At 29.1% G+C, this 27,676-nt stretch overlaps 1 protein-coding gene across 3 annotated transcripts in view; it reads left to right on the top strand.

The window, feature by feature from the left end:
- Positions 1-27,676, top strand: part of LOC119679639 (SH3 and multiple ankyrin repeat domains protein 1) — a 358,803-nt gene that overhangs the window by 104,462 nt on the left and 226,665 nt on the right. The gene's annotated exons all lie outside the window — the stretch shown is intronic.

Below are 27,676 nucleotides of genomic sequence, written 5' to 3'. Positions count from 1 at the left end.
ATTCTATTAACTAAAATTATATATAAGATCTGTAATAAGTATAAATAGTTTACATATAAGTTGCATAGTTGTTTTTAATATTAGAAATTCTCCTGATGAAAGCAAAAGCGAATTTGCTGAAATACTTATAGAAATATACTAAAAATAACGCTCGAAATATAAGTTAAAATTCTTAAAAAACACAAAATCGTCTCTAAAATGCTCTTTCAAGGGAGGTTCTGGAACTGATCAAGAATTCCAAGAAAGTACACAACATTAATAAATAAATGGCGCCGCGCATGTTCAGGACATGTACAAAATAGTTTTTGGTTACCTTTACCTTGGCTTGGAGAAGATTCTAAATCTTCGGGACCTCATTCCTAACTGATCTAACAAAACTGCCATCTTTTAAAATCAAGGGCTTAGCCAAATTTACAAATATATCAGTTTGGTTCTCCAATAGAGGAGTCACACCTTTTTAAAAAGAAGTCGATTGTGTGGTACATACTTGGAGCTTCTGCCTTTAAGTTGGCCTCTGGCGCTGGCAAAAGGAAGGTGTCTCATTTATGATACAACAACGGATAAGTACTGGGTAAATATCAATACAGTTTCCCTCCAAGTAGATCAACCATTTATCAATATTTTACAATATGTCAGATTTTCGAAAAGTTCCATGAATATGATATTGACTATACATTCATAGGCTTTCAAAAAGCTTTTGACAAAATATACCGGTCAAAAATTAAGTTAGCACTATTAAAGAGTGGAATCTCAATAATACTGACCAACTTAATTATACTAACACTCCAGAACACAACAAGTCAAGTATTCGTTCGAGATAATTTAACAGACCCGCTCAGAGTTGAATCACGAGCCTCAGTAATACTCTCTCTTCCCTTATATTTAATCTTCCTTAATACTTATACTTAATAGTGTCCTATCAGAAATGAACGTTGATAAAAATCTGTTTAACAACGGCATCCAATTTTGTGGCTACACCGATAATATTACTATATTAGTCAGAAGCCCCAATGCTTTAAGATCGTCATTAAGAAAATTTAAGAACTCCACTGCATTAATCGAACTAAAAGTTAATCATTAAAATGCGAAATATATGCTAAGATCAAAATCTAGAGTCTGTAGTAACCAGTTTATTCTTGACAATAATAGGTTTGAAGCCGTCACAGAATTCAAATATCTTTGATTGATACTGAATTCTAAAGAAGACACATCAGCTGCGATAGAAGATAGAATTCAGGCAACTAATAAGACGTACTGCATATAAACAAAACTTTTTAAATCTACAATCTCATCAAGACAGCAAAAAGTCCGTATGTATAAATGCCTTATTAGACCATATTTTCTCTGACAGCAAATCAGTACTCCTGATTACGTTCGCATCGAGTGACTTTAAATTTAGTGTGAGAATGAAAGGAACAGAGTCCACTTAATATGGATTCCAGGAAACAGAGGATTTGAGGGAAACGAGAAAGCCCAACTACCCTGAAAAGAAGTGGTCTCATATTATACGCCAAAACTATTCTGATGTCCTTATGTAGGTTTTTTAAACTTAAAATTAATGAATGGCTGGTAAAAGCAGTTCAGATTGATTGGATAGCGCAATTGCCTGCAGACAAGCTTAAGAGTTCATGCCGAATCCCTCAAATGCTAGAACTAAGGAACTACTAATGCTGAACAGAAAAGGCGTTCATTTTGTCACAGAGTTTCTCACTGAACATTGCGGAGACAAAAAATATTTATCGAATCTAGATATTACAAGTAACGAGAGATGCCAACTTTGTCACGAAGAGTAGGAAATAGTATAACACAATATGTGTCACTGTGATAATCTTGCCAGAGTCAGACTTCGGTACTTATCAATTGCTTATACACTTATAACGGAATTAGGTAAGATCACCTCAAAGGACATAATGGCATTTTTAACTGCAATGCGCCTATGGAACGAAACTGGTTTTGTCACAATAATTCTCAAAAGATGCAGTGCCGTAGTGACATAGTCTCCAACCCTTTCAAAATCTAATGTAATCTACGTAGGAATATTTATATCTACTAAATAATTCGATGATCAAACTATTTCAATAAAGTGAACACCATTAATTTATATGCTATTATTAATCTTTCACTATTACTATTATTACTATTTTTTTATTAGTAAATAAATGCCATGGATATCAGTGAATTTGAATCAAATAATTTTTCTTTTTGAAAATATTTAATCTTCTAGGGAAGTTATTTGATTTTATATTCAACAATTATAACACAAGTAACTGATCACTATAAAAATAAAATCAAATTATAATACGTTGACGTTTTATAAATAATTTTTAAAGTTTTTACCATACATGAACTAGTTTCTTCCCCTTTTCCAAACAGAGCAAAACTCAATCCTTAAAAAGGTCTTCCCTGCAATAAATCCCCAAATGCATTAGTTGCAATCGGTAAATGAAAATATGTGAACACAGAAAGCAAAGCGAAATGACGTCCATCATCAGTTTTTCACACAAAGTTCAAATCATAAAAAATATACAAAAATACTTGAGTGGAAAAAAATAAAAAATAAAAAATAAAAATATAAAAATATAAAAAAATAAAAAAAAGAATAAAATGTTAAAATGCATGTATATAAGTTGCTTTAATTCGAATCGCATGAAAACAAATAAATACTGGAGATGCATGGGGAAAACTGATGTTAACCAGGCTTAAAGCAGCAAATGCCACTGACACTGCTGCTGTCAACCCGTCGCAAGATACTTTGTTGACGACGATAAACAACAAAGCTGAATACACGGTGATGATGCTGTATATGCTAAGGATGAGCACAAATGACACAAAAACTATGATGCTTTTGATGGAGCATACATATTAGATACACTACACACACACACACAAACAAACAAACGCTTATACATTTGAAAAATGAATCTAGGTCAGATTATGCTGGGCAATGTACTTAGTAGGGCAAAAGTGGCAACTCTCACATGAATTACACTGACAACGGCTTTGTTTTTACAAGCATGCAACTCTATGCTCGTGTGTGTGCGTGGTGAGTCAGTCTGTTTGATTGTGTGTATTGGCTGCCTCTATTCCATTTGTTGTTTTATTTTCGTATATGTGTAAGTAGGTCATGTGCCAATATTGTTAAAAAATATAGGCGAGGTGCCGCTATCAATGCTGCCGCCACTGCTGTTGCTGCTGCTGCTGCTGCTGCTATTGCTGTTACTGTTGCCAGAACTTCACAGTTTCTCAGTAACATTTGCTATGATGTAAAGTATTATCAGATGACGTCACGGCGAATATACGTGAACATTCTGTTTGCAGATGCTTACGACACACAGTGTCATAATTGCAGAAAACATTCAAACTGCAATTATTTGTAGTGTTGCCATTTTTATTTATAAAAAAAATAAATTTTTTCACTTAATTGGCATATTTTTTAGCAAAAAAAATAAAATTGTAAGTACTGTACTCGTACACTCAAAATGGATGAAAAAGTATTTTTAAGATTTTATGGAAACACTCAACATTGTTTACAATTAAAAATACACGTATTTCTCATAAAATTGGGATATGCAAGTGTATATTCTATTTACATATACAATATAATATAAATTTTGAGCAACTGAAGCTAGACTCAGAAAAATAATTTGGTTGATTTAAGCAGATTTTAACTAAATATCAGGTCAAAATATTCTTACTCGACGCATCATATTATATCTACCATACCACCATTCTATATATTCTTTACCACATGAGCTAAAATTTCTCAACCAAAATAATCAGGTGAATTTATTATTACTAGTTAAGTGATTAGAGATACTAAACTGAGTGTAGACTTCACTGTATAGCGCAATATAATTGCATCTTATGTGACACTACAAACGTGACGGTATATCATTTATATCAAAATAACATAATAATTATTTAAAACACAATATCATACCAAAAAGGCATTTCCATTTACATAAAACTTTTGCATATAGACTCGCCTATCAAATCTCAAGATCGACTTGGTCCAAACAAGAAACATACCAGTCAACTGCTTAATCTAAAGCGAAACCAACTCAGTACTACGATACGGTATCGGCGCTGACTTTGAGCTAGAAAAATATTCTATATTTATATTTCTGATTTCATAGTCTTTAGATTTTTTGTCATTTAGCGCTGTACGCTAACGTTTTTTATTTCAAAATCTTTTTTTTTGATACTGTTAGTTAACACTATATTTTATTCTGTTTTGTTTTAATTTTATGTATATATTTGAGATAAGTTGAGCACTGTCTGCGTGTGTACATAAAGTGTCAATATGATATGCAATATGATATTTTCAATGGTCGACTTTATCTTAATCTCTCGACTTAATCACCCCAGTTTGGAATATTTACGATTATATCCAAACTTATGTCAAGTAATGAAAAGTATTTAATCTTATACTAATCAATATAAATAACAATATGATTTACCGCACTAACGATGTGGATTGAAGTCCTGCTAAGATTGATCTAAAAACATCTTTTAAATAAATAAAACCTCAAGCACTTATTAAATACACAAAAATCTACATAGAGATTTAACTCTATATGGTATCGCTAAAAGGATACCGCAGTCAATGCTAGGTTACAAAAATACAGATCAACCTAACAGTATGATTTCATATAAATATTCTGGGAGATTCCGATCTTGCAGTTGCTGCTGTGTGATGAAGGGTTTTGTTATAATATCAACCAAATGATGAGAGATTTTAGTAAATTTCAATATTTATATACTGAAAATTCTACACCAATAAAATTATAAAGCCACCCGAAAAATGATAAGCGGTCACAAATAGTTGTGGCCAATACATACCTCATTAGAAATTCATTTAGCCCCCGGTTAGTTTTTATATCACCCAATAATTTGTTTTTAAATATCGGACTGTGAAGTTTGAAAGCTTTTGCATTAACATCACTAACACAAACAAATCACACACGCCATCTACGGGCAGCTAAATAGTGGAAATAGTGTTGTCTAAACGCGGTACCAGAAAATTGGCATTCTGCCATATATATATTTAAATTGAACAGAGTAATATCCAGCAGAATCGATACAAAGAAATATTTAAAATTTTTCTCTTATTAATTAAACATATAGTTTATAATAGTATTTATATTACAAATAGATTGACTGGTATACTATTAAAGTCTATGCTGTTTAAATCCTTTGGAAGCCTAATAGATAAAAACTATTTGTGAAATTTTAAGTTATGACACCTGAGAACTTTTATTGCTTTTAAACTAATCACCAAGCCATGCCACAATGTAATCAAAGCACACTCTGGCTGCTAGTAATCCATTTAGAGTTTGTAGATAAAAATTCCTTAAATTAATTCCCTGTTATATGTTATATGCGACAACTGAAGCATCCCTTATCTTCTTAACACTCTTCCTTGCACAGAATCACTGTTAATATTCCAAAAACAAAATTTAAGCCAAAATTTCTGCACAAATTTATTCTATAGAAAAGTGCAATTTACAACAAAAACTAATAGGAATAGAATGGACACTCTCACTTCCCTTAACATTTGCAACATTTCAGATTCTCTTAAATAGTTCATTTAGTACACCCTCACCCTAGAAGGGTGTGAAGGCACAAAAGCATAAAAAACTGCTTAACTAAGGATAATAAACAAGCGGCCACTCTCGGAGTCTAACACATGAGCGCAGTGAATACGTTTTATGTGTTACATCCACTTCGGTTGGGTCACTGAACTTCCTTGGTCACACAGGTTGTTGTTTCTATTTATTTGAAGTGCAAACGCAGTACAGCAGATTTCTTTGAACTTCATCCAAGCAACCAACCCAATTTCACTTAGTTTCCACTGACATCGATGCACTTAAGCTTCTGCTCTATTCAACAATTTTGCAAACTATGATTCCGATTTTTTTTTTATGGAGAGCTGTAGGCATGTATGAGTATCCATACTGACATAAATGCAAATATTTACTTTTACTTTTATGAGATAAAATTTGTTTATTCAGTTGATATTTTTTATGAGGATTTTGAGAACAAAGCGACTTTTATTCAAACGAAAGTTGAGATAACCACTTAACATAGAATGCAGTTTTTCCCAACGTGCTAACTAAATCCATAAAAAGAAATTTTATATCCCCTAAAGGTTTTGGAAACCTAAATATTGAAATAAAACAAATTTTTGTATATTCAGTTTCCACTGATATTTAAGTTTATTTTAAAATTATATATTATATATAAGTCACTACAAAGACATATATATTTTATAACACTTTTCTAATAAACTGGGTAATAAAAACATTTGCTATTTGTTGTCACTAGATGGTGTTGATAACATATATATTATGTTAAAACTGTTTTGAGCTAGTGCACTTTAGCACTTATATTCTTTTTTAACTCGAGGTTTCTTCAAAACCCCTCTTTGCGCCTTGACTAGATTATTGTTTATCACTTTATCAGACTAAGTAATAATTGACCTCAGATCTGCATACCTCCCCGAGGAGCCTGACAATACTAAACCGATTATGTCAGATAAACACTTGTGTGAAAGAAGACCTTTTAGGCTAATTTTTTTATGAGTTCAGTTGTGTAATTTATCAATCGTACAAAAAGTTATATTCAGTTATACATGAGCAAAATATCTGAAGAAATACATTCTGTGCTGCTTTACTACTATTAACAAAAAGTAAAGGTACTACAGAAACGTGTCGAAAAATTTGTGCAGCTTACGGTAAGAATGCTGCAAGTGAACTCCAGACCCAGAAGTAGCTTACTCGATTCCGTTCCGATAATTTCAATATGAAATATTTATTTCGTTCTGGTCACCCAAACACCACAAAAAGCCGATTAAATGTTGCAACTTCTCGAATAAGACCGACACACAAACTGTCAGAAGATACCGATCCCAGCAGTAGTTTGCTCTATCCGTTTCCGGTAATTTAAATGCCTAAAATGTACCCTGTTCTGGTCACCCAGTCATTAAAAGAACCGATTAAATTTTAAAACCTAAGATAGTGGAGGCACAAGTAATCCACCACATGACAGTTTGGAATTATTTAAAAGAGAATGCTCTACAAAGTACCTCCATGTTACGGCAATGAAACTCAATTGATGGAATTATCATCTGCGAAACTTTGCTGAAATGCAACAAAATCAAATCATTCATGAAGCCAATCAATACAGGCGATAAAAAATGGATAACATATAAAAATATCCAATCATTGGTAAAAACCTGCAATCCTCCACAAACGATTTCAAAGCCTAATGTGATAGACTAACTATCTAAGATTTGTGTGTTGATTTGTTGCAAGGATTGAAAGGAAATTATATATTAAAAGGTGCTTTAACCTGATACAATGGTTAATTCGGTCATCTAGTGTTCACAAAGTAAATAAAATTTGATAACAGAAAAGAAATTATATTCTATTATGACAATGCCAGGATATACACATCTTTGATGAATTGGAACCTGATTGAGAAGATTTGATACATTCGCCGTATAACCCGGACATTGCACCATCTGACTACCATTTGTTTTGATCTCTATAACACTCTCTTAATGATAAAACATTGGATGACCCAATAACCATCGAAAATAAAAATTTTTCAATAAAAAAAATTTTTACTTAAAAATTTACCCATAGATTGCAAATACTTTTTATATCACCCAATACAATATTAAGACTGTGATCTTCCTTAACACAGTTTTTCTCTGCTGATAGCTATCCATATCAACAAACCAGCATGATGTACATATTATTGAAAGTAGTGCTGCTATAAAGCTGTTATCTTCTGTACACAACACAATAAATTATTGAAAAAGTCTCTATATAGGCGAACTGCACATTTTAATGGGGAATTTGAAAGTTTAGTATCTATCAAATGCAGATTTCTATATTTACTTCTTCAGTTTCTGATTATCATAATGACTTATAATGTATTAATTTTATAATAGACCACATTTCGAGTACATATGTTAGTTTGCTATGTGAAACATCAATCCATGTACTAGCCAAATCTTTGTAAATTTACAGTTGGTACTATATTTCTATATATTCTATATTCACAGTTGGAAACGTTCCGCCTGTCTTAAACATTACTTTTTAATATAAAATTCCTTATCGGCTAGCAGACGAACCAAATGAAAAAGCTTTTTATTTAAAAATTTTCAGCATATATTTCGTTCTGTTTTTTAGAACTTCATCAGTGCTCAGTTCGCTAATTATTTATAATACAGATATTTATCCAAAATTTAATTAGCTACCAAAAACATAGAAATATAAAGACATGTAATTTGCCTCTGTTAAAAAAATCATGAATTCTGAAAAGGTACACGCAATGGGAAAAACATGTCTGTTCAAACGTATAAACAATCGAACTTATTATTTTATGTATGATCAATGCTATTTTGTTAGTGAAGTCAGCAATCAAACCAATAGCGAACATGTTGTATTTTGTTTGGACAAAATAATATAGAAAAAACTCTAATATCAGAGCAAATGCACACATAGCTTCTAGTTCATGCGTATGTAAGTTTCTTGATAAATTTTTTCTACTCTTCTTTTTATTGCACACTTACTAAATATATATATGCATGGGTAGGTGAGACAATATTTTTAAATGTGATGCTTGGATTTTGTTTGTGCGCTTTTTTTTGCTTAAAATATATGACTGGCTTCGTGTGCATGAAATACACAAGTCTTCCAAATTATTTAAAATTTGATTTTTGCTGAAATTTTATACTAGCTTCATACTAAAATATGATATTTGCCTATGACATGATGCGAAAACACCGGAGTAGCGCAACCACAATTGTTATTAGTGTAAATGCTCTTAATATATTTGGCTGTCCAGACTCGGCTATGCCATACAGTAACACTAGTTTCATGAAGAGTATTCATAAACACCATATTATACAATAATTGATTATGCTTTATATATTAAGTTTTTATTATTATATTCTTATATTAAATACAATAGAATTATTAACTAAATTTTATTACTTAAATTATATAGAATACAACTATAAATCTTAGATAACTAATTATACATTAACTTAAATTAACTAGAACTATTAACTATATTTAATTGCATATTACTTATAACTGTTTAAAATGAGTTTATTTATTTAGGGTGAATATTTTTGTTTCATTGCTAATTTTTCTAAACATTTATAAATAGTATATTTTTTATTAAAATTCAAATTTTTGCAATTGTTTTTAATATGCTGGTAAATTTTGCACTATATTAACAAATTTTTAGGTTTAAAAAACCCTCAGTACTGCCATTTAAATAGCATTGAAGATATCATAAAGTTATTAAAAATAAAAATTACTTATTAATTTGATATAACTTATTGAAAGTATTAATTAATATAATTAAGTTAATGTTTTACACAGAAGTTCAAATATTTACAATTTCTTTAATTTTTTGTTAAATTTTACACTATTTTTTTTAAGTACCCAGTTTGATTTAGCACTTTTATTGAAAAGTTTTTTAACAAAATTTCATTGTGGCACCCGTAAATCGGATCCTTAAATCAATTATTGTTATAAACTTTTTTATTTCTTTTTTTTATAGTGTTTGCTAAGATTTCTTTAATACCATTTAAATGGTATTCTGTTTTGAAAAAGAAAGTAAAAGGTGATCACCTTTTACTAAAAAATCTTTCTGACGATCTCTATAAAATGTGCGTTTTGAAATTTTTAAAAAAATATTTGGAAAGTATTATTATGTAAATGGCATTAAAAAAATTATAATAAATAGTATAAAAGAAGAAATTAAAAAAAATGTACAAAGCGAAAATTGGTTTGAGGAGCCGATGTGCGGTAGCCATCGCGAAAGTTTGTTGGACTTCTTAATAAAAGTTCTATTATATAAGAACTCAAAGTGGCTACTAAAAAGTAGCCAAGATAATGCAAAATTTAAAAGTAAATTATAAAAATTGTAAAAATTTATATTTATGTAAAAATATTAGTCTAATAATATTTATGAATGATTAGAAAAATTAACAATAAATAATATTCACCCTTATATAAGTAATTTTGTTTTAAATAGTTATAAGTAATATGCAATTAAATATAGTTAATAGTTCTAGTTAATTTAAGTTAATGTATAATTAGTTATCTAAGATTTATAGTTGTATTCTATATAATTTAAGTAATAAATTTAGTTAATAATTCTATTGTATTTGATATAAGAATATAATAATAAAAACTTAATATATAAAGCATAATCAATTATTGTATAATATGGTGTTTATGAATACTCTTCATGAAACTAGTGTTACTGTATGGCATAGCCGAGTCTGGACAGCCAAATATATTAAGAGCATTTACACTAATAACAACTGTGGTTGCGCTACTCCGGTGTTTTCGCATCATGTCATAGGCAAACATCATATTTTAGTATGAAGCTAGTATAAAATTTCAGCAAAAATCAAATTTTAAATAATTTGGAAGACTTGTGCATTTCATGCACACGAAGCCAGTCATATATTTTAAGAAAAAAAAAGCACACAAACAAAATCCAAGCATCACATTCAAAAATATTGTCTCACCTACCCATGCACATATATATTTAATAAGTGTGCAATAAAAAGAAGAGTAGAAAAAATTTACCAAGAAACTTACATACGCATGAGCTAGAAGCTATGTGTGCATTTGCTCTGATATTAGAGTTTTTTCTATATGATTTTGTCCAAGCAAAATACAACATGTTCGCTATTGGTTTGATTGCTGACTTCCCTAACAAAATAGCATTGATCATACATAAAATAATAAGTTCGATTGTTTATACGTTTGAACAGACATGTTTTTCCCATTGCGTGTACCTTTTCAGAATTCATGATTTTTTTAACAGAGGCAAATTACATGTCTTTATATTTCTATGTTTTTGGAATAAGTCTGTCTGCCGACTATATACAAGCTAACATAAAGGTTGAACGATTTTGATGTTAGTAATATTGTTCAAACCTACCAACATTTTGCTTGTGTAACATTTGGTTAAAGCTCATAAAACTATATGACCATATATTACATCCATGCAATATCTGTTAAAAAGTACACCTCATAAGTATAAGCCTACATCCTCCACCCATCCCTTCTACCTTTACCACGTCGATGCCTTTTGGTTCAGATACACCTAGACTTCTTGACAGTTAATCGCTGATTTCAACGCTCTCCTCTACTTACTGCAATGAAGTATGTATATTTGATCTTCTCCATTTATTCTTAAGATGTGGTTTTAATGGGTTAATTTTTCAAACTGCGGCTGTTGATGCTTTCCACCTATTGCAAAAAAAAATATTGTAAGTTCAATTATACTATTATCATATTTAAGATGTTTTAAAACAATCGTAAAGCTTCCGTTTCAAAGACAAGCTCAAATCACTTGGTATCTATTCATATAGCTTCAGTTCTTTCTGTTGATCCACTAAGTATCAAAATAATGTTATTGATATATTTTAAATAGTAAGATTTGTAATTAAATCTTACTATTCTTAATATGTTCCACAGCTGCAACTTTAGGATCTTACATCGTGTATACAGAAACTTTTTTCTTAAACTTACATAAAGACGTTTTTCGAACAATAGTGAACTACAACAACAAAAATTCATTTTATATTTTTTTAATTAATTGAATTTTTGGTTGATTTGAGTATTGTCAAATACCCATCATCAGTGGTATTAGAAATAATTCCTGTAAATAAGTTTTTTGAGAGTGCAAGTAACAGGAATCGAACTTGTGTCCTGCCAAATTTGAAGCTCAGAGTCAGCGCACCATAACCTTATACTTACAGTAGATCTCTTTTTCTATTTTACACCACTCTGTTTTTCCTACAGAGTTTGCTCTCTATGATTCATCTGATTTTTCAATAAATGTTCTCAACGTGTATAAAGAAAGTCTCGAGTACTTTATAAGTGAGTGGTCTCAAGAGCTAGATAACAAACAACTATCGATCCGTATCATGTGATTCTAATACGATGTTAACTGCAATACCATTAGCATTGGTGAAAAAATCATGATTTAAAACAAAATAGTTTGATGCTATCTTCACCGGCTTGAAAATACTGTAGAAGATTGTAGAAGGATTGTAAAGTAGAATGAGCGAACTATTATATTACATATAACGATGATATTGAGAGCCATGTTGTGCAGATATTTACATGACAAACAGATAGTCATGTTAGTTTTACTCTTTTACAAGTTCTTTCTGGTCATGACCATGAAGGCATGTTATGCAGACAGTCAAATCACAATTCTGAGTAACAATTCATACTATTACTGCTGTTTTGATATTCTTTTATTTTGCATGAATGTAGAATATAATATATTGTATGTGTAAATTTTTAAATTAATTATTAAGCAATAATTAGTATTAGTATAATATGTTTTAACTGCCCTGCGCTAATGCACATACGAAATAGGCTCCTAGACATGTATATTCTTACGGAGGCCATAAAACTCTGTAAAGTAGGTTCTATACTACTTTTTATTGACGCAACAGCGCTTAAAGAACTACTCTAAGCCCAGAAGGGGCACAATAGACCCGACGGTCGCATTGCCACATCCCATAACAATAATAATAATAATGTTTTAACTAAAGTGGAGAGGTAGAGAAACGTCGGGACCACTATCGGGTTTATTCGACTGTCTTCACTTGCTCTTAATATCAATTTTTGAATTTGCATTCACATAGGTCGTGTGCGAGTTAGGCTAAGTTGCGTTCTAAACGAGACAAATTCTAAGTTGTGCCGATAATGTAGTGATGTGTTGATACGTGTTGATAAATGTCTAAATGTGTGCAGTGCAAAAAAACCCAAAAAAATTCCCATTTGGTTTAGCCTAATGTGAACATGACCGTCTGCATAACATGAAGCTAAATTAAAATTATAAAATTTTGAAGTAAAAAAAATAGAATAAAAAAATTATTTTTTGTTTTTGTTGTTTTTGTTTATTTAAGTTTAACTTAGTTAATATATTTAATTTAACCGCATTTTTGCGATTAATAAAATCTTACTAATAAATGAGTACGATTATATATTGTATGTAAATATATATATATATATTTAGTTTACTAACTGTGTATGTGTATGTGTGTTTGTGTGTATTTTATTATTTGTTTCATATTTTTGTTTTTTTGTTTTAATTCTACGCATTTATTCTATTATATAATATATATAGTAACATAGTATATTTTTTAATAATTAATATATAATTTTGCTTAATATTAAGTTTTATTATTTCATTCAATTTCTGGATTTTCATATTTTATGTTTTGTATTTATACTAAACTCTATATATATGTAAAATTTTATAATTAACAGCTACTAAAATTAACTTTCTTCTTCTTCTTCACCTTCATCTTCTTCTTCTTCTTCTCTTTTCATTATCAATTATTATGCTACAAACTACTTAAATATTTTAATGTGTATATATACTTTTTGTTTTTGCTTTTATGCATTTTTAAAAATGTATAACTTAGAAAAAAAATGTTTCTGTTTTCTGTTTTTAATTTAATTTTTGTTTTTTAATATTAAATATATAAAGTTATGTATGCCATTTCATATACATATATATATGTATATATATATAATTTAATTTAAATATATTTATAATAATAATAATAATAATTACAAAATTACATTTTAATAACTTTTCTTTTATATTAAATTTAAATGAATTTTTATTTTTTTATTTTTTCTTCCATTCGATGCACACAAATACAAAACTGGATTTTAAAAAAAATTTTGTATTTATTTTTTATTAAATTTTTTTGTATGTATTTTATACTTTTTTTGCTTGTAAGTATTTTTTTTTTTTGTAAAAATTAATAATTATTTTGCAATACAAAATGAAACATAAAAAATTATAAAATATCACCAATTTTTTCATTTTATGCTTTTTTGTTATACATAAAAAATGCTTCCCTTTTGCTTTTCATTTTAATTGCTTTTTATTATATGTAAATAATTTATTTTTTATTTTATGTAAATTTTTATTATTTGATTTTGCGTTGTTAAAAATGTACTTTGTCTACGGTATAATATTAAATTGTCATGTTTTATTAAATTTGTTTAATTTTATTTAATTTTTTTTTTTTTTGATTATTGTACAATTTTGTATCAATTTTAAGTACTTTTTCAGCAGTTTTTTTTTTAAATTAATACTTTAAAAAAGTTTAAATTTTTAATATATGTAATAACATATACAACTGAATTTGAAAAATATTGTGAGTTCTACAAAACAAAAAATAATATAAAAACAGAATGAAAAATAATTTTAAGCTTCTTTAATTACTTGTATTTTGAAAATTATATATTTGTGTATATATGTTATATAGATATAAGTTATATATATTTTATTTTTTAAATTTCTATATATATATGTATATATATACACTATACATATGTTTTATATATATAAAATATATATTTTATTTACACATAACATATATTATATATAAATATTATACAATACATAATATATAATGTAATATAAAAAATTGAATCATGGCTTAAAATCCTTAAGTATCAAATGATATATTGTAATTGGTTATTTAATTGGACTCGTGCGAGAATATTTATGTTGTATGAATTAATGTTGATAATTAAATTAATATAGCAAGAATATTGTTAATAAAATTTACATAGAAAGGGATAAATATATGTATTTAGGAAATAATAAAAGATTTATTAATATTTATATTACTAAACATTAAAGATAATTAAACAAAAATTAATTTAAACAAAAATGCAGCATATTCACCAAAATAATGATAAAAGGAATTATTCAGAAAAATAAAAAGTATTAAAAAAAATTATATATAATACAATAAGATAATAAAATATATAAAGAAAATAAATTATATAAAGAAAACAATTATATAAAGAAAATAAATTATATAAAGAAAATATTTTATAATGAAAATAAAATATATAAAGAAAATAAAATATATAAAGAAAATAAATTATAAAAAGACATTGAAATACATAAAGAAAATAAAATGTATAAAGCAAATAAAATACACAAATAACAAGTTAAAGCTAATACATATATAAAAATTCTATGTACATAAAAATTAAATATATACGCACATATTACATATATATGTAATTATATATACATATTAACAACATATATGTAAATTATATTTATATATATAAAAGTTAAATATCCATGTAAATAATATGTATATAATAATTATATATACATAGTAATTTTATATATATAAAAATTGTATTTGCATAAAAAATATATACATAAAAAATTTATTTATATATAATACCGTAATGTCTGAATATTCCCAATAAATTATGTTTTAAAAAATTAATAAAAATATATATAAAAAAGTAATATTTATAAAAAATTAAAATATCTGGAAAAGTACGACATATAAGAAAAAAAAGGAAAAAAAGAAATATAAAATACCAAAAATATATATATTATATAAAAGATAGTAGATAATACATAATAAAATAATGTATAATATACATATATAAATAAAAATTCAAGAAAAGATTTACAAATAATATAAAATTGATAAAAACAAATTCAATATATATTTAATACAAAATAATTACAGAAAATTAATTTTATAATTAATTTAATTGCTACGTAATAATAATAGAGATAAATTTATATAATTTACATAATAAAGATAGATTAATACCATAGAATAAGGCCTTATGCAGCCCATGAAGATAAAGGAACTAACAACAACAACAATCTGAAAGGGTCTCGTTAAATACAGTACCAATAATTTTATATAATTGCCTTCTAAAATTAAAATATTAACTGTAAGAAATTCGTACGGTTTCAGTATAAAAACCACAAACTGCACAATAAAAATTTAAAAATACATATAAAGGGGATAAGATAATAGAGATAGAGAGAGATAATAGAGATAAGAAATCCAATCTGAAGACTTAATTGAAGATAAAAAATTTAAGTACGAGTGCCAAAAACTTGATATAGATTTGTATAAGAATTAATCAAACAATTTTTAATTTTGATTGCAGTTGCATTATAGTAACATATTATATGGGATATATTAATATTTTTAAATTAATATATATATATTACTTTATATTAAAATTAATTTTAAAGATATAAAGTAATAGTTAAGGCAAAATAATAAATTTAGTGGAGTCCAGTAAACCTATTACATTATATATACATTTAAAACTTAATAATAATTTTTTTAAATTAAATAAAAAACAATAGTTATAAATTTTTTTTTACTTAAAATAATAAAAGTAAAGCATTATTTTCAATTTCATAATTTCATAAAAATAGAAAGATGAATCAAGCATAATTATATATGCAAAAAATTTTAAAATTAAAGAGCGTAATTATTTCCCAAGCACTTTTGAAAAAAAGTGTTAAAATTTAAATTAGAAATAGAAATTAAAAAATAAATTTTATACAATACATAAAGAAAAAAATTAATAAAAACTTTTTACACAATTTAAAAAAATATTTTCTAAATATACAAATAAAAAATAAAAAAAAATCAATTAAAGATTTTGTTCGATTGTACAATAAATTTAAATTGGAATGTTAAAATTGACGCAACATTTCAAATTACAAAATACCGAGACAAAGACGTTCAACACAAATTCGTTTATATGGACAAATATACAAGAGAAATAATATAAAAATATATTTAAAATTCATAAATACAAAAAACAGTGTGGCAAATTCAACAACAATAAAACGAAAACAACCTTTAAAAAAAATTTACATGAATGGATGTAATTCATGTAACTCCCCCACTAACCCCCCAGAGCATAGATTGCTCTATAGATACATTCTAGTATAAAGATACTTATTGCAATATATCTTGTATATTAAAATTATCATTATCTAATGAATTGATCAAATCTTGCGTGGAGAAGTTGCCACCATCAACGGGTAAATTATCCAAAAATTCGAGACATAAATCATTTGAGCTAGCGACAACAGAATTGATGGTTTGATTAATGGAATTGGCAGTGGCTGCATTTGGTGCATTATTTCCAGCCGCAACATTATTGCCGGCAACATTATTGTTATTGCCATTACTATTGTTACCGCTATTGAGAGCTGCCTGATTGGGTATTGGCCCGGTGGGACCGGTACCCTGTTGCATTTGCAGCATTTGTTGTGTGTGCTGTTGATGTGTTGTTGTTGTTGTACCAGTGGCTGTTGTTTGTTGTACGAACTGTTGTTGTTGCATTGTTAATTGTTGTTGCTGTTGTGTCATGTGCATTGTTGCCATTTGCATTTGTGTCATCATCGTATTGTTGGCAGGGCCGGGCCCAGCGCCGGGACCCACCACACCACTCTGTTGTTGTTGGTGTAGCTGCTGCTGCTGCTGTTGTTGTTGTTGTTGCTGCTGCTGCTGCTGTTGTGTATGCTGCTGTTGTAGCATTTGTTGCATTTGCATATTAGCAGCATTTGAGCCAGCATTGCCAGCAGATGAATTTGCTAACATTTGTTGTGATTGCATTTGCTGTTGACGCAACATTTGTTGTTGGCGCATCAATTGTTGTTGCAGTTGTGCGGGTGTCATTTGCATGCTCGAATTCGGACCAACCATACCGCCAGCACCACCATTAGGACCATTTGACATAGGACCACCAGCAGAGTTGGACATAAAACCACCTAAAGTTTATTAAAAAAAAAAGTAATTAATAATTAATTAATATAAAATTTATAATTATTATAGTTTATTTACCATTAAAACCAGCGGGACCTTGACGCATAGGTCCAGCACCGGGGCCAGGACCACCACCAAAGTCCATTTGTTGCTGTTGTGACATCATCATATGACGCCACTCTTGCTGTGAGCCAATTGGCATACCGTCTGGTGTTACTTGTACATTTGGCGGCCGTTGTTGTGGACCACCTGGACCCATTGGTCCACCATACGGGCCCATAGCTGAACGTGGACCGCCAGCACCGGAATGTTGCATATACATTGAATGTTGTGGACGCATCATGGGACCTGTGAAAAATTAAAAATTTATATATTTTATACAGAATTTTTATAAACTGCAAAAGCAAAAAAAAAAGGCAAAAAATATATGAATAAAACTGACCTGAGGGCGGTATAGGCTGTTGCGTCATACGTCTCATAGCTGCTGCTTGAGCGGCCGCATTTGGAAAACGACCACCGCCGCCAACAGTTTGTTGCATCATTTGCGCTTGCATAAGCTGCGCTTGTGTAGCTTTGTATTCGGGCGGTGGTGGGCGTGCACCACTTAAATGTTGTTGTTGCTGTTGCATAGCTTGTGCGCGCAGCATTTGTTGTTGTTGTTGCAAAAATTTAGCTTGATTCATATTCATTGGCGGACCACCATTAGCGCCCATCATCATAGCAGCATTTGGACCACCAGGTCCAGCATTTGGATTCATAGCATTTGGTGGCACCATACCAGCCATACCTGCACCAGTCATACCTGCACCACCCATTTGGTTTGGAACACCCATACCAGGCATGCTACCCATACCAGCAGGACCACCAGACATGGTGTTCATAGAATTTGGACCTCCAACTGGACCACCTCCAACAGAGTTCTGTGCTGGATTCATTAAACCAGGTGGACCATTTGGTACGGTATTGTTAGCACTATTAGGACCCATATTATTTGGTCCTGCGCCATTGCCGCCTGCAGCATTTGAAGCAGCAGCTTGTGCTGCAGCAGCTGCTGCTGCTGCCGCCGCTGCTGCTGCTTGTGCTTGTGTTTGTGTTTGTCTTTGACGCATATTTGGTGGAACTTGTTGTTGTTGTTGCTGCTGCTGTTGTTGTTGCGAAAAGTTCATTGTTTGTGTTTGAGACATGGAGAAAACATCACTAGGACCTAGAGAGATGAGGAGAATATAAAAAATGTTCATGAGAGCTGCTCCTAATGCTGACTGTGTTTTTCTCTTACCATTTGTGTTGTTCATATTTGGATTTTGTTGCTGTTGTTGTTGTCCATGTGGTATATTGTTACCACCTGGATGTCCTTGCGTCTGTTGCTGCTGTTGTGCATTTTGCGCATTTTGTTGCTGTTGATGTTGTTGTTGTTGCTGCTGATTAAAGTAAACTCCCTGTTGTGCAGCAACTGAAACGTTGCTTTTCATATCACTACTTAAGTGTAAATGTTGTCCAGCAGAAACCTAGCAAAACGAAAAAATAAAAATTATTAATTTAAATCAATTAATATTATATGAGTCGGAAAGAAAATTAACTAATTCTCATTACTCAAACTAGGAGAAGGAAAGCAACTTATTTGAAGAATATACATTTGTAATAATGATAGTATCGAGAATTGCTGGTCCCAACGTTGTTTCCTTAAGAAAATTTTATTGAATACTTTTAATGTTTGTTCTTTGAACGTGTCACTGTTTTTTAAACAAAATATAATCTTTTATTTATCAACAGTATGCTAAAACAATACGTTTATTATTATAATATCTGATATTAATTATTAATATATGATATATATTTGATATGATAATATCTGATATATTATCTATATATAATTCTTTCTTTTAAGCAAACTTAGCTTTGGTTATGCCGACGATCCAAAGGATCCACTTAAGTTTATTGTCTCATTGTATTACGAGTACTATATACAGAAAACTCCAAGGTTTAAAAACTACTTTAAAACCGTGACAAAGCTTTTTATGCTTTAAAATGCTTTTTAGCTATTGATCTTAGAGTTAATCCAGATTCTCAAAAAAGTGGGCCACTACAAAATGAAATGTCGTCAGCATGCGATAGACAAAAACAAAGCAGATGCAAGCACTTTCATCGTCCTCTCCACAACTGCAACAGTGATAATCAAAAGGCAGATACAATCTTCTATCATGGTTCCCTAAACGCCTGTGAACCATGAGCAAACCTAGCACCAGACTAATATCTCTACGGGGTATCAAACCAACTTAATATTATTTTTTTTTTAAAAAAAACCATGATAATAGACTATAGATGTCTATTTCTAGAAATGAATTAAATTAAATTAATAAATATATAATTAGTTAAAATATTTGTAATAAGAAAACAAGTATGTTTTAGGTTCTTACTTGACAGGCACGACTTCAAAGCTAGACATTTGGAATCTAAATAAATTATATACAGTCAAAAAGCTACTTAAAAAATTCGATTGTTTCTTAAGATCACTGCTATAGACTTGGTAGTTGTAGAATTGTAGTAGTTGGCCATACTGGAAACAGCGTTGTATGGTCAATCAAATTTCAAAAAAATTAACTAAATAATTGTTGTTGTCTTTTAATTTCAATTCGAACCCTTCTAATTTTTAAATAGTTTCTTTTTGTCATAAGACACGTCATTTTCGGCAACAAAAAAATTAACATTAGGATGTAAAATATATTTTTTAAAAATATATGGAACAAAATAAAAAACCAATCAATACCTTCAACGTTAAAATCTGTCAAAGCAAACTTTACAAATATTCTATTTAAGTATATTTAAAAAAAAATATATATATATTAAATTGCTTCTTATGCCATTAAATGTAATTCTCTACAAATCCATTTGGTTTTATGGTCTTTTATCACTTAGCTATAGAATTTTTAACACTCTATTTAATTAACTTATCCAATTACTCTATTACAAAGTCTTATAATGCAATTATTGAAATTATAATAATGAAATTGCCTAAAAGCGCGCAACAAAAATGTTATTTATGAAATTTTTACAACCAATAATCAATGTAAAGTAAATGTACAGCAAACACACACACACACACATACATATATAGGCAAAAGGCAAGTGCATAATTGGAACATATATCAAAGTATAAATGGCTATGCATAGCGGCGTAACATACAGACAAATCATCAAACAAACGAACAAACAAACGAACCAGCATACCAACTTTGTTACCGCAAATACACTTTTCGAAAGCAATAAATCCAACCAAAAGTTACTCATTTTGAAAATGTAGTGTGTTTTTAGGCGAAAAAAAAGAGTGAACGCACACATTCACACAAACACGCTTAGCTATGAATATTTCCAGATGTATGGCATAATATTCATATGCGCGTTACTATCTCAGTTTATGAGTTTGACTGAGTTGAGTTTGTTTGCCAGCAAGGAAGCAAGCAAGCATGTGATGCGTTTTTGTGTGCGTGTGCTCCTTGTGTGTGTACGTGTGTGTGTGTTAGTATATTTTTGTTTGTGTTAAGCAGCGTGTTAGCAAGATTTATGTGTTCGCTGAGGATAAAAACGACAAATTTTAGTAAAACTAACATGGACGAATGAGCGAGCCGACACACGCGTGTAACATCCAACAAACAGGCAAATAAACAATTTAACTACCAGCACACCACCACATACTTCTCCACTCAAGCCTTCAAGCCTTCAAGCACTCCAGCACTCTAGCACACTAGCACTCTAACACACCGATAAGACAGTCAACAAAAGACACGCCGAATAGATATTCACTTTTCTAAGCAAAGCTCATCGTTGAGAAGTTCTTCGCTGAGGAATCAAAGTAAGGCGTGCGTTAAAAAATATATTTTTACGCCGTTAAAATGGCACAGTGGGCCGTTAAATATTTTTTTTTTTGTTGTATTCCGAAACTTTCTTTACTTCCCACTTTTTTTTCTTTCATTATTATTTTCACATTTCGTTGTCTTTCTTTTTCTATTTAACTTCATTTTTGCATGTCAATTTTATAAAAGTGAAAATACATTTCGTTACAATGTTACGTTGCGTTACGTTACGTTACTTTGCGTATGAATACGTACGCATTAGTACGTATGGCAATGGCAATGACAACAACAACAACAACAGCAACAATAGGACAGCATATATCGCAAATTTGTCATTCATAAGGCAGATATTGCGAAAACGTACATTTATAACACGTTATTGGATAAGTGTGAGTAAATATATGAGTGTATGTGTGTATATATATATGTATATAGTGCTACTAATAAACCGTAACACTATGAATGCTTAGCACAGTGGGCATACTTTAATATATATACATATATACCATCCATGCGGGTTAAATATTAGTAGCAACCCTCGTACAATAAATGTAAAAGCAAATCTTATTGTTGTTGTTGTTGCTGTTGCTGCTGTTACATTTGTTAATGTTGCATGAATTTTTGTTGCTGCTGTCCCATACATCAAATTGACAGTAGCAATGAGGACAAACGAAGATTTTTTTTGGAGAAAATTATAAAAATAAGTTTTCATAGCAATAAGAAATTGAAAAAGAAATCGGGAAAAAATATTTCAAAAAGAAGATAAAAAATTAAATTTACGAGTTTATATCAAAAATATATAAAAGAGCAACAAATATATATAGTATATCATATATAATCAATTAAATAGTATAATACATAATATATATGCATTAAATTTCCTATAAAAATAAATCACACATCATTTAAGTAAGTAATTTAATCAGATAATTGAATTTGCCATTGATATATTTTCTTATAAAATAACACAATTATTTCCTGACTTAATTGGAAAAAAATATAAGGAAGAAAGAAAACATATTCTTCGGAATAACAAGAAAAAAAAATTATTTTCATATAGATATATTGTAACAGTCGCATAGTTAAAGTGGTTTTCAGGATATCAATATTACAACAGCCAAAAAAAAAAAATTATTTTTTGTAGTAAGCATTTAATTAAAGTATAGCTACTATTCCACTAACAGTGCTCCACTAAAAGGATATATATATCCTTACACCTATCCCTAACTTCTAAACATAATGAACTAAAAACAATTTAAATAAATTGAAAATTTTTCTGAATCGAAACGTGTTAAGAATTTTACAATATCCATCGCTTTAAGTAAGGTTAAACACGCTAAAATCTTGGAAACTTGACCTAGAACTACAGCCAAGCGGTTGGAAGCTTAACGGCAGTTATCACTTCAAGTATGGTTAAACATTTCAAACTCATAAATTTTGCCATCTAGAGCCGCAAACAAGCGGTTAAAAGCTTCACGCCAACTTTTACTTTAAGTATGATAAGACCTCTCCACCAAGGCAACCTGATGATCTGAAACTGTAGCCCAGCGGTGTCATAGAAAGTTATGTGCTTGCTTTGTAGTATCAGGATCCCAAACTTCCTTTGGGTTTAAACATGCAATCTGATTTACTATGTTCCTAATTTCTGTAAGAAATAGTTTCGGCTGGAAAGCCAGACTGCTGAGTTTCTGTGTATTTCAACTCAGCTCCTGTTTTGCTTTAGTGTAAATTTATTTATATATAAAGCGAATTCTTCTTCTTCTACATTCGAGATATGATTTGTATTGCTATGCTAACTAATCGCAATTTCTCGAACAAAGAAAATTAAATTAGTTTCTTCAATATGTTATGATTACTTCCATGCCCACAAAACTGGAATAGTTTCTTCAATATGTTGGGATTACTTCCATGCCCACAAAACTGGAATAGTTTCTTCACTGATGCTGGGATTACTTCCAACCCCACTTATTACATAAATGCCACAGAACTGATTTAACGCTGGAGTTAGCAAAAGCTTTGATTTAAATAAGACTTAGTTTGATCTTTATATTGTACACAATAAATCGAAGATATTTATTTCAATCCGATAAACATCTCTCCTTTAATTACTTCTAAAGTATAAAGTATAATATAATTTTCAAAGTTTTCTTTGATTTGACCGTCAATACAAAAACTCGAGTTCACCTTCATCATCACTTTCAATGGTTTCTAATAACATTGGTTTTGTCTGCTCTAAATTCATATCGCGGGATTAATCTAAAGCTCGGGTTCGACTACTTTGAGGTTAAGACATTAAAGCTTGTTTTAAAAATATTTTCGTTTTGACTTATGAGATAGTATGCTGTGATGGTCTTTGTTCTATATATAGAATGCCTGGATATTAGCATATGTTAACTAACTAGTTCAACAGTATGATTTGAAAATCTCATACATTAAGGATTATGCTGTGGCTAAGCAGTGTGGTTGTATTATGTTTACTAGATGGTTTTAGAAACTATAAGACGTAAAAAGTATTATGCATTGAATCTGTTTTATAAAAGATAATTATTAAGTCTGACACTTGCGTGACAATAAATTATATACAGATTATAAACTAATTAAAATAAAAATTTGAATATTTCCTAAATTGCTGATACTTGGAAACAGCTTTATATGGTTAGCTAAAAAACTAAAATTTTTGTAGTTGTTTCTTCGTTACTGTTCAAACCCTCATAATTATAATTGTTTATTACATTTCATACTATATTTCTCAGAAATAACTAACTTTATAACTACATAAGTATATTATATATAGCATCGATGTATGCTGCTATCTCTGTTAAAGATTTATTGAACTCCTTTGAGTATATATTGTTGAAATATTATAATAAAATAATAAGTTTCGCTTGATTTTAGTTATTCCAATAAAAATGCTTCACATGAATTATTGCTAATTCTATTCTAATGACAATATACTCATTATGGAATTACAGTGAAATTTCGCTTTTTGTGAAGTGAAATGGAAATGAAATAATTTCTACTTTATCTATAAAAATACAGAATCTTTCAAGAAAACAACAAGCTAAGTCATTCCAAGAAATTCTTATAAAAAATCTTATTCTCTCCATCTTAACAATAATTATTTTCATGGAAACTTGTATAAATCTCATACTACAAATTTTGTATTTTGCCTTTTTTTTTTGTTTTTGTAATGATTTCCAAAATTCAAATAATTTTTTTTTTTTTCAATATAATAAAGCGTAGAAACTACAAGTTTCTACAAGTCCATAGAAATATTTTCCAATAAAAGTTAATTTAATTAAAAGTTACGCATACGCCATGTTGACACTAAACAGCAATTTTTGCTAGGTATATTAAATATAAGCAAATTGCTTAATAAACTGGCACAAATATTAACTAACCAACTTATAGGCGCGTTACACCCACTCACGGGCTGTGGCTGTAGTGGTGTATGCCACCTATAATCACCACAGCTGCCATCCATACTACTCACCCACCAGAGTAACAGCAGCAAGCAATAGTGACTCTGATACCACCGACACACAAATCTATTTTCACTACTAAGCCATACAAAATGATTATAATTCTTGTTCTTCTATATTTTCTTTGCTTTTCATTGCTATACTTTGTTTTTTTTTTTCTTTTTTTTTTTAGATTTTGTTTTTGCATTTAATTTTGGTAGGCATTGTAATGCATTACCACGACCCAAAAACACCAACAACAAAGCCAAATGACTAAATGCAAAAAGAACGACATGACGACCACTTAAAATAATTGAAAAACTCGCAATGATGGCGCAGCCAATACTTGGGCACAAAAAGCCACATTCACACAGCAAATGGAGGACTACGGACGGGTACAACATTTCGTGGATTTGTTAACCCTACAAATTCACGTTTTGTGTGTAAGTTTTAAGTTTAACCAACGATTTATATTTTGGCCGTTTCATTTCTACTTCTACTCTTGTTCTTATTGTTGTTGTTGTTGTTGTTGTTGGTTATTATTATTATTTTTTATGGCAATTTAAACTATGCGTAAAAATGGTGAAATAAGTATGTTCAGTGTTCAGTGTTGTTGCTTGAAGTGTAATGGAGTATGTTCACCTATAAAGTGTACAGTACGTACTACGTACTCTACAGCACATATAACTATGCTATGCGATAAGTGTGGTGTGTATGTGTGTGTGGTGTGTTTGTGTATAAGTGGTGTGTTTGTGTGTAGTGAAGGATTTGTGTTATATATACTAACACTTAAACACATAAAACTAACACATTTAATATTGTGTGATTTTGTAATGTTTGTTTCCTTGAACTGATGGACTTCCCTCTAAGCGTTTGTGGTTCTTTTTAGGTAAATATACATAAATATTGGCATATAAAACTATTAAAGATTATGTGGTTAAATATTTTAAAAGCTTTCATGATTAGTTTTGTTGTGCTTATATTTGTTTTTTGTTTGGTTAAATTAAATTTCAAAAATTAAGCAAAATTGTAAATATTTCATTTATATTCAAATGTATTCACTCTATATGCTTTGATTTATTATTTAAATATATTTTTATTATTTTTTTTATCTTTTTCAAATAAATTGTATTCTCCTCTTATCTTTGAAATACTTTTAATTATAATAATTATGTTTCCATTTCATTTTCATTAATTTATTACAATGTATATAATTAATGAATTAACTAATGTGATGTGATGCGTTGACAAGACGTCAGAATTGTTACGCCTTGTCAATGTTTTGCTCTTGATTTATGGTATGAAAAATTAAGATGTAAAGGCAATTCAATGTCAAATCTTTATCTGATAAAATTTGTATCTATGCGAAATATATAATCATTTACATGTTATTTATGTATTAGTGTTAAATATGCATTTGTAGAGGTAAAGACAAAGATTTGTTGAAATAACTATGTACTGAGTGGCAACTTTGTCTTAAAGTAAATATAAAAATGAAGAAATTTTTATAATTTAATATACTAATATTAACGTAATTTAACGTCAGTTGTGAAGGGTGTGACTATTTTACGATTATATTTGCTAGAAAGTTTTCGAAAAGTGGTAAACTACAACAACAAAAATTCTTTTTATATTATTTGCATTAATAGAATTTTAAGCTGATAATAGGTATGCCTCTAAAAAAGAATAGTATTGACTTTTAATAATTAAAAATATAAATATAATTAATTTACTCAATTGTTCTACAGCTGGTTTATGATTTCGTTCTAATAAAACACAGTGAATTTATTAATGAACTTTCACAGCAAATTAACAAAATCGAAGTGCTAACATACAAGTCAAGTACGGTTTTGGGTCAGTTGTCTAATGAACGCTGAATCTGAGCTTCAAATTTGGTTGGTTATGAATTTAACCCTTGGTACTTGCACTCTCAAAAAATTATTTACGAATCGTTAAATATAAAAAATAATTTCAGGACCCCTGATGTTGGATATTTAGCAATATTCGAAACAGCGTTGTGTGGTATGATTAAAGTAATCTTTAACTTTGCAAGCCATTCAAATAGTATGTCTTACCTAAGTTTTCAAAAAAAGCCTATGTATCGACATTTAGCTGCTTTTTGATGTTCATTTTTTTTATCCTACCTTTATCATCAAGTTAACAAATTGAAATTAATTTAATATAGGAGGAGGAACTATGCCACCTTTTAGCTCACTATTTCATGTTTGTAATATTTGATCTAATGATACTTCGAGTTTTTAAAGTCGTTCAAATGCATAGATTTACCTAAACTTTTCTAAGAAGCCTATATATCGTTGAATAACTGCTTGCTGATGATAATTTTTTTTATATCCTAACTATATATCATCAAGTTTGCAAATCAAACAATTTTTAATATAAGACATTATTTCCCCTTTTAATGGGGGCTAATCTTTTCTAATCTTTTCAGAAAATGTTTCGTCGATTGCTGCTTTCTAATGATAAAACATTTTTCTCTAACTTATTTTTATAGATTTTTAAATAGAGATTAATCGCAGGAACAAAATATGACAAATTTGTTTAAATTATTATTTATTTAAATATTAAAATCGAAAAAAAGTAACTAGAAAGAAATTGGTTGGTTTTTTAAGCTTATTTTTATTTAAATTTATTTATTCTTTTTTAAATTAATTAATTAAATTTTTTTGCAATTAATTTTTTTTTAAAATTAATTTATT

Source organism: Teleopsis dalmanni, chromosome 2 (assembly GCF_002237135.1).
Source record: "Teleopsis dalmanni isolate 2A chromosome 2, ASM223713v2, whole genome shotgun sequence".
NCBI classification, from domain to species: Eukaryota; Metazoa; Arthropoda; class Insecta; order Diptera; family Diopsidae; genus Teleopsis; species Teleopsis dalmanni.
Note: the sequence above shows the minus strand (reverse complement) of the source record. Positions and strands in the feature narration are given on the sequence as shown.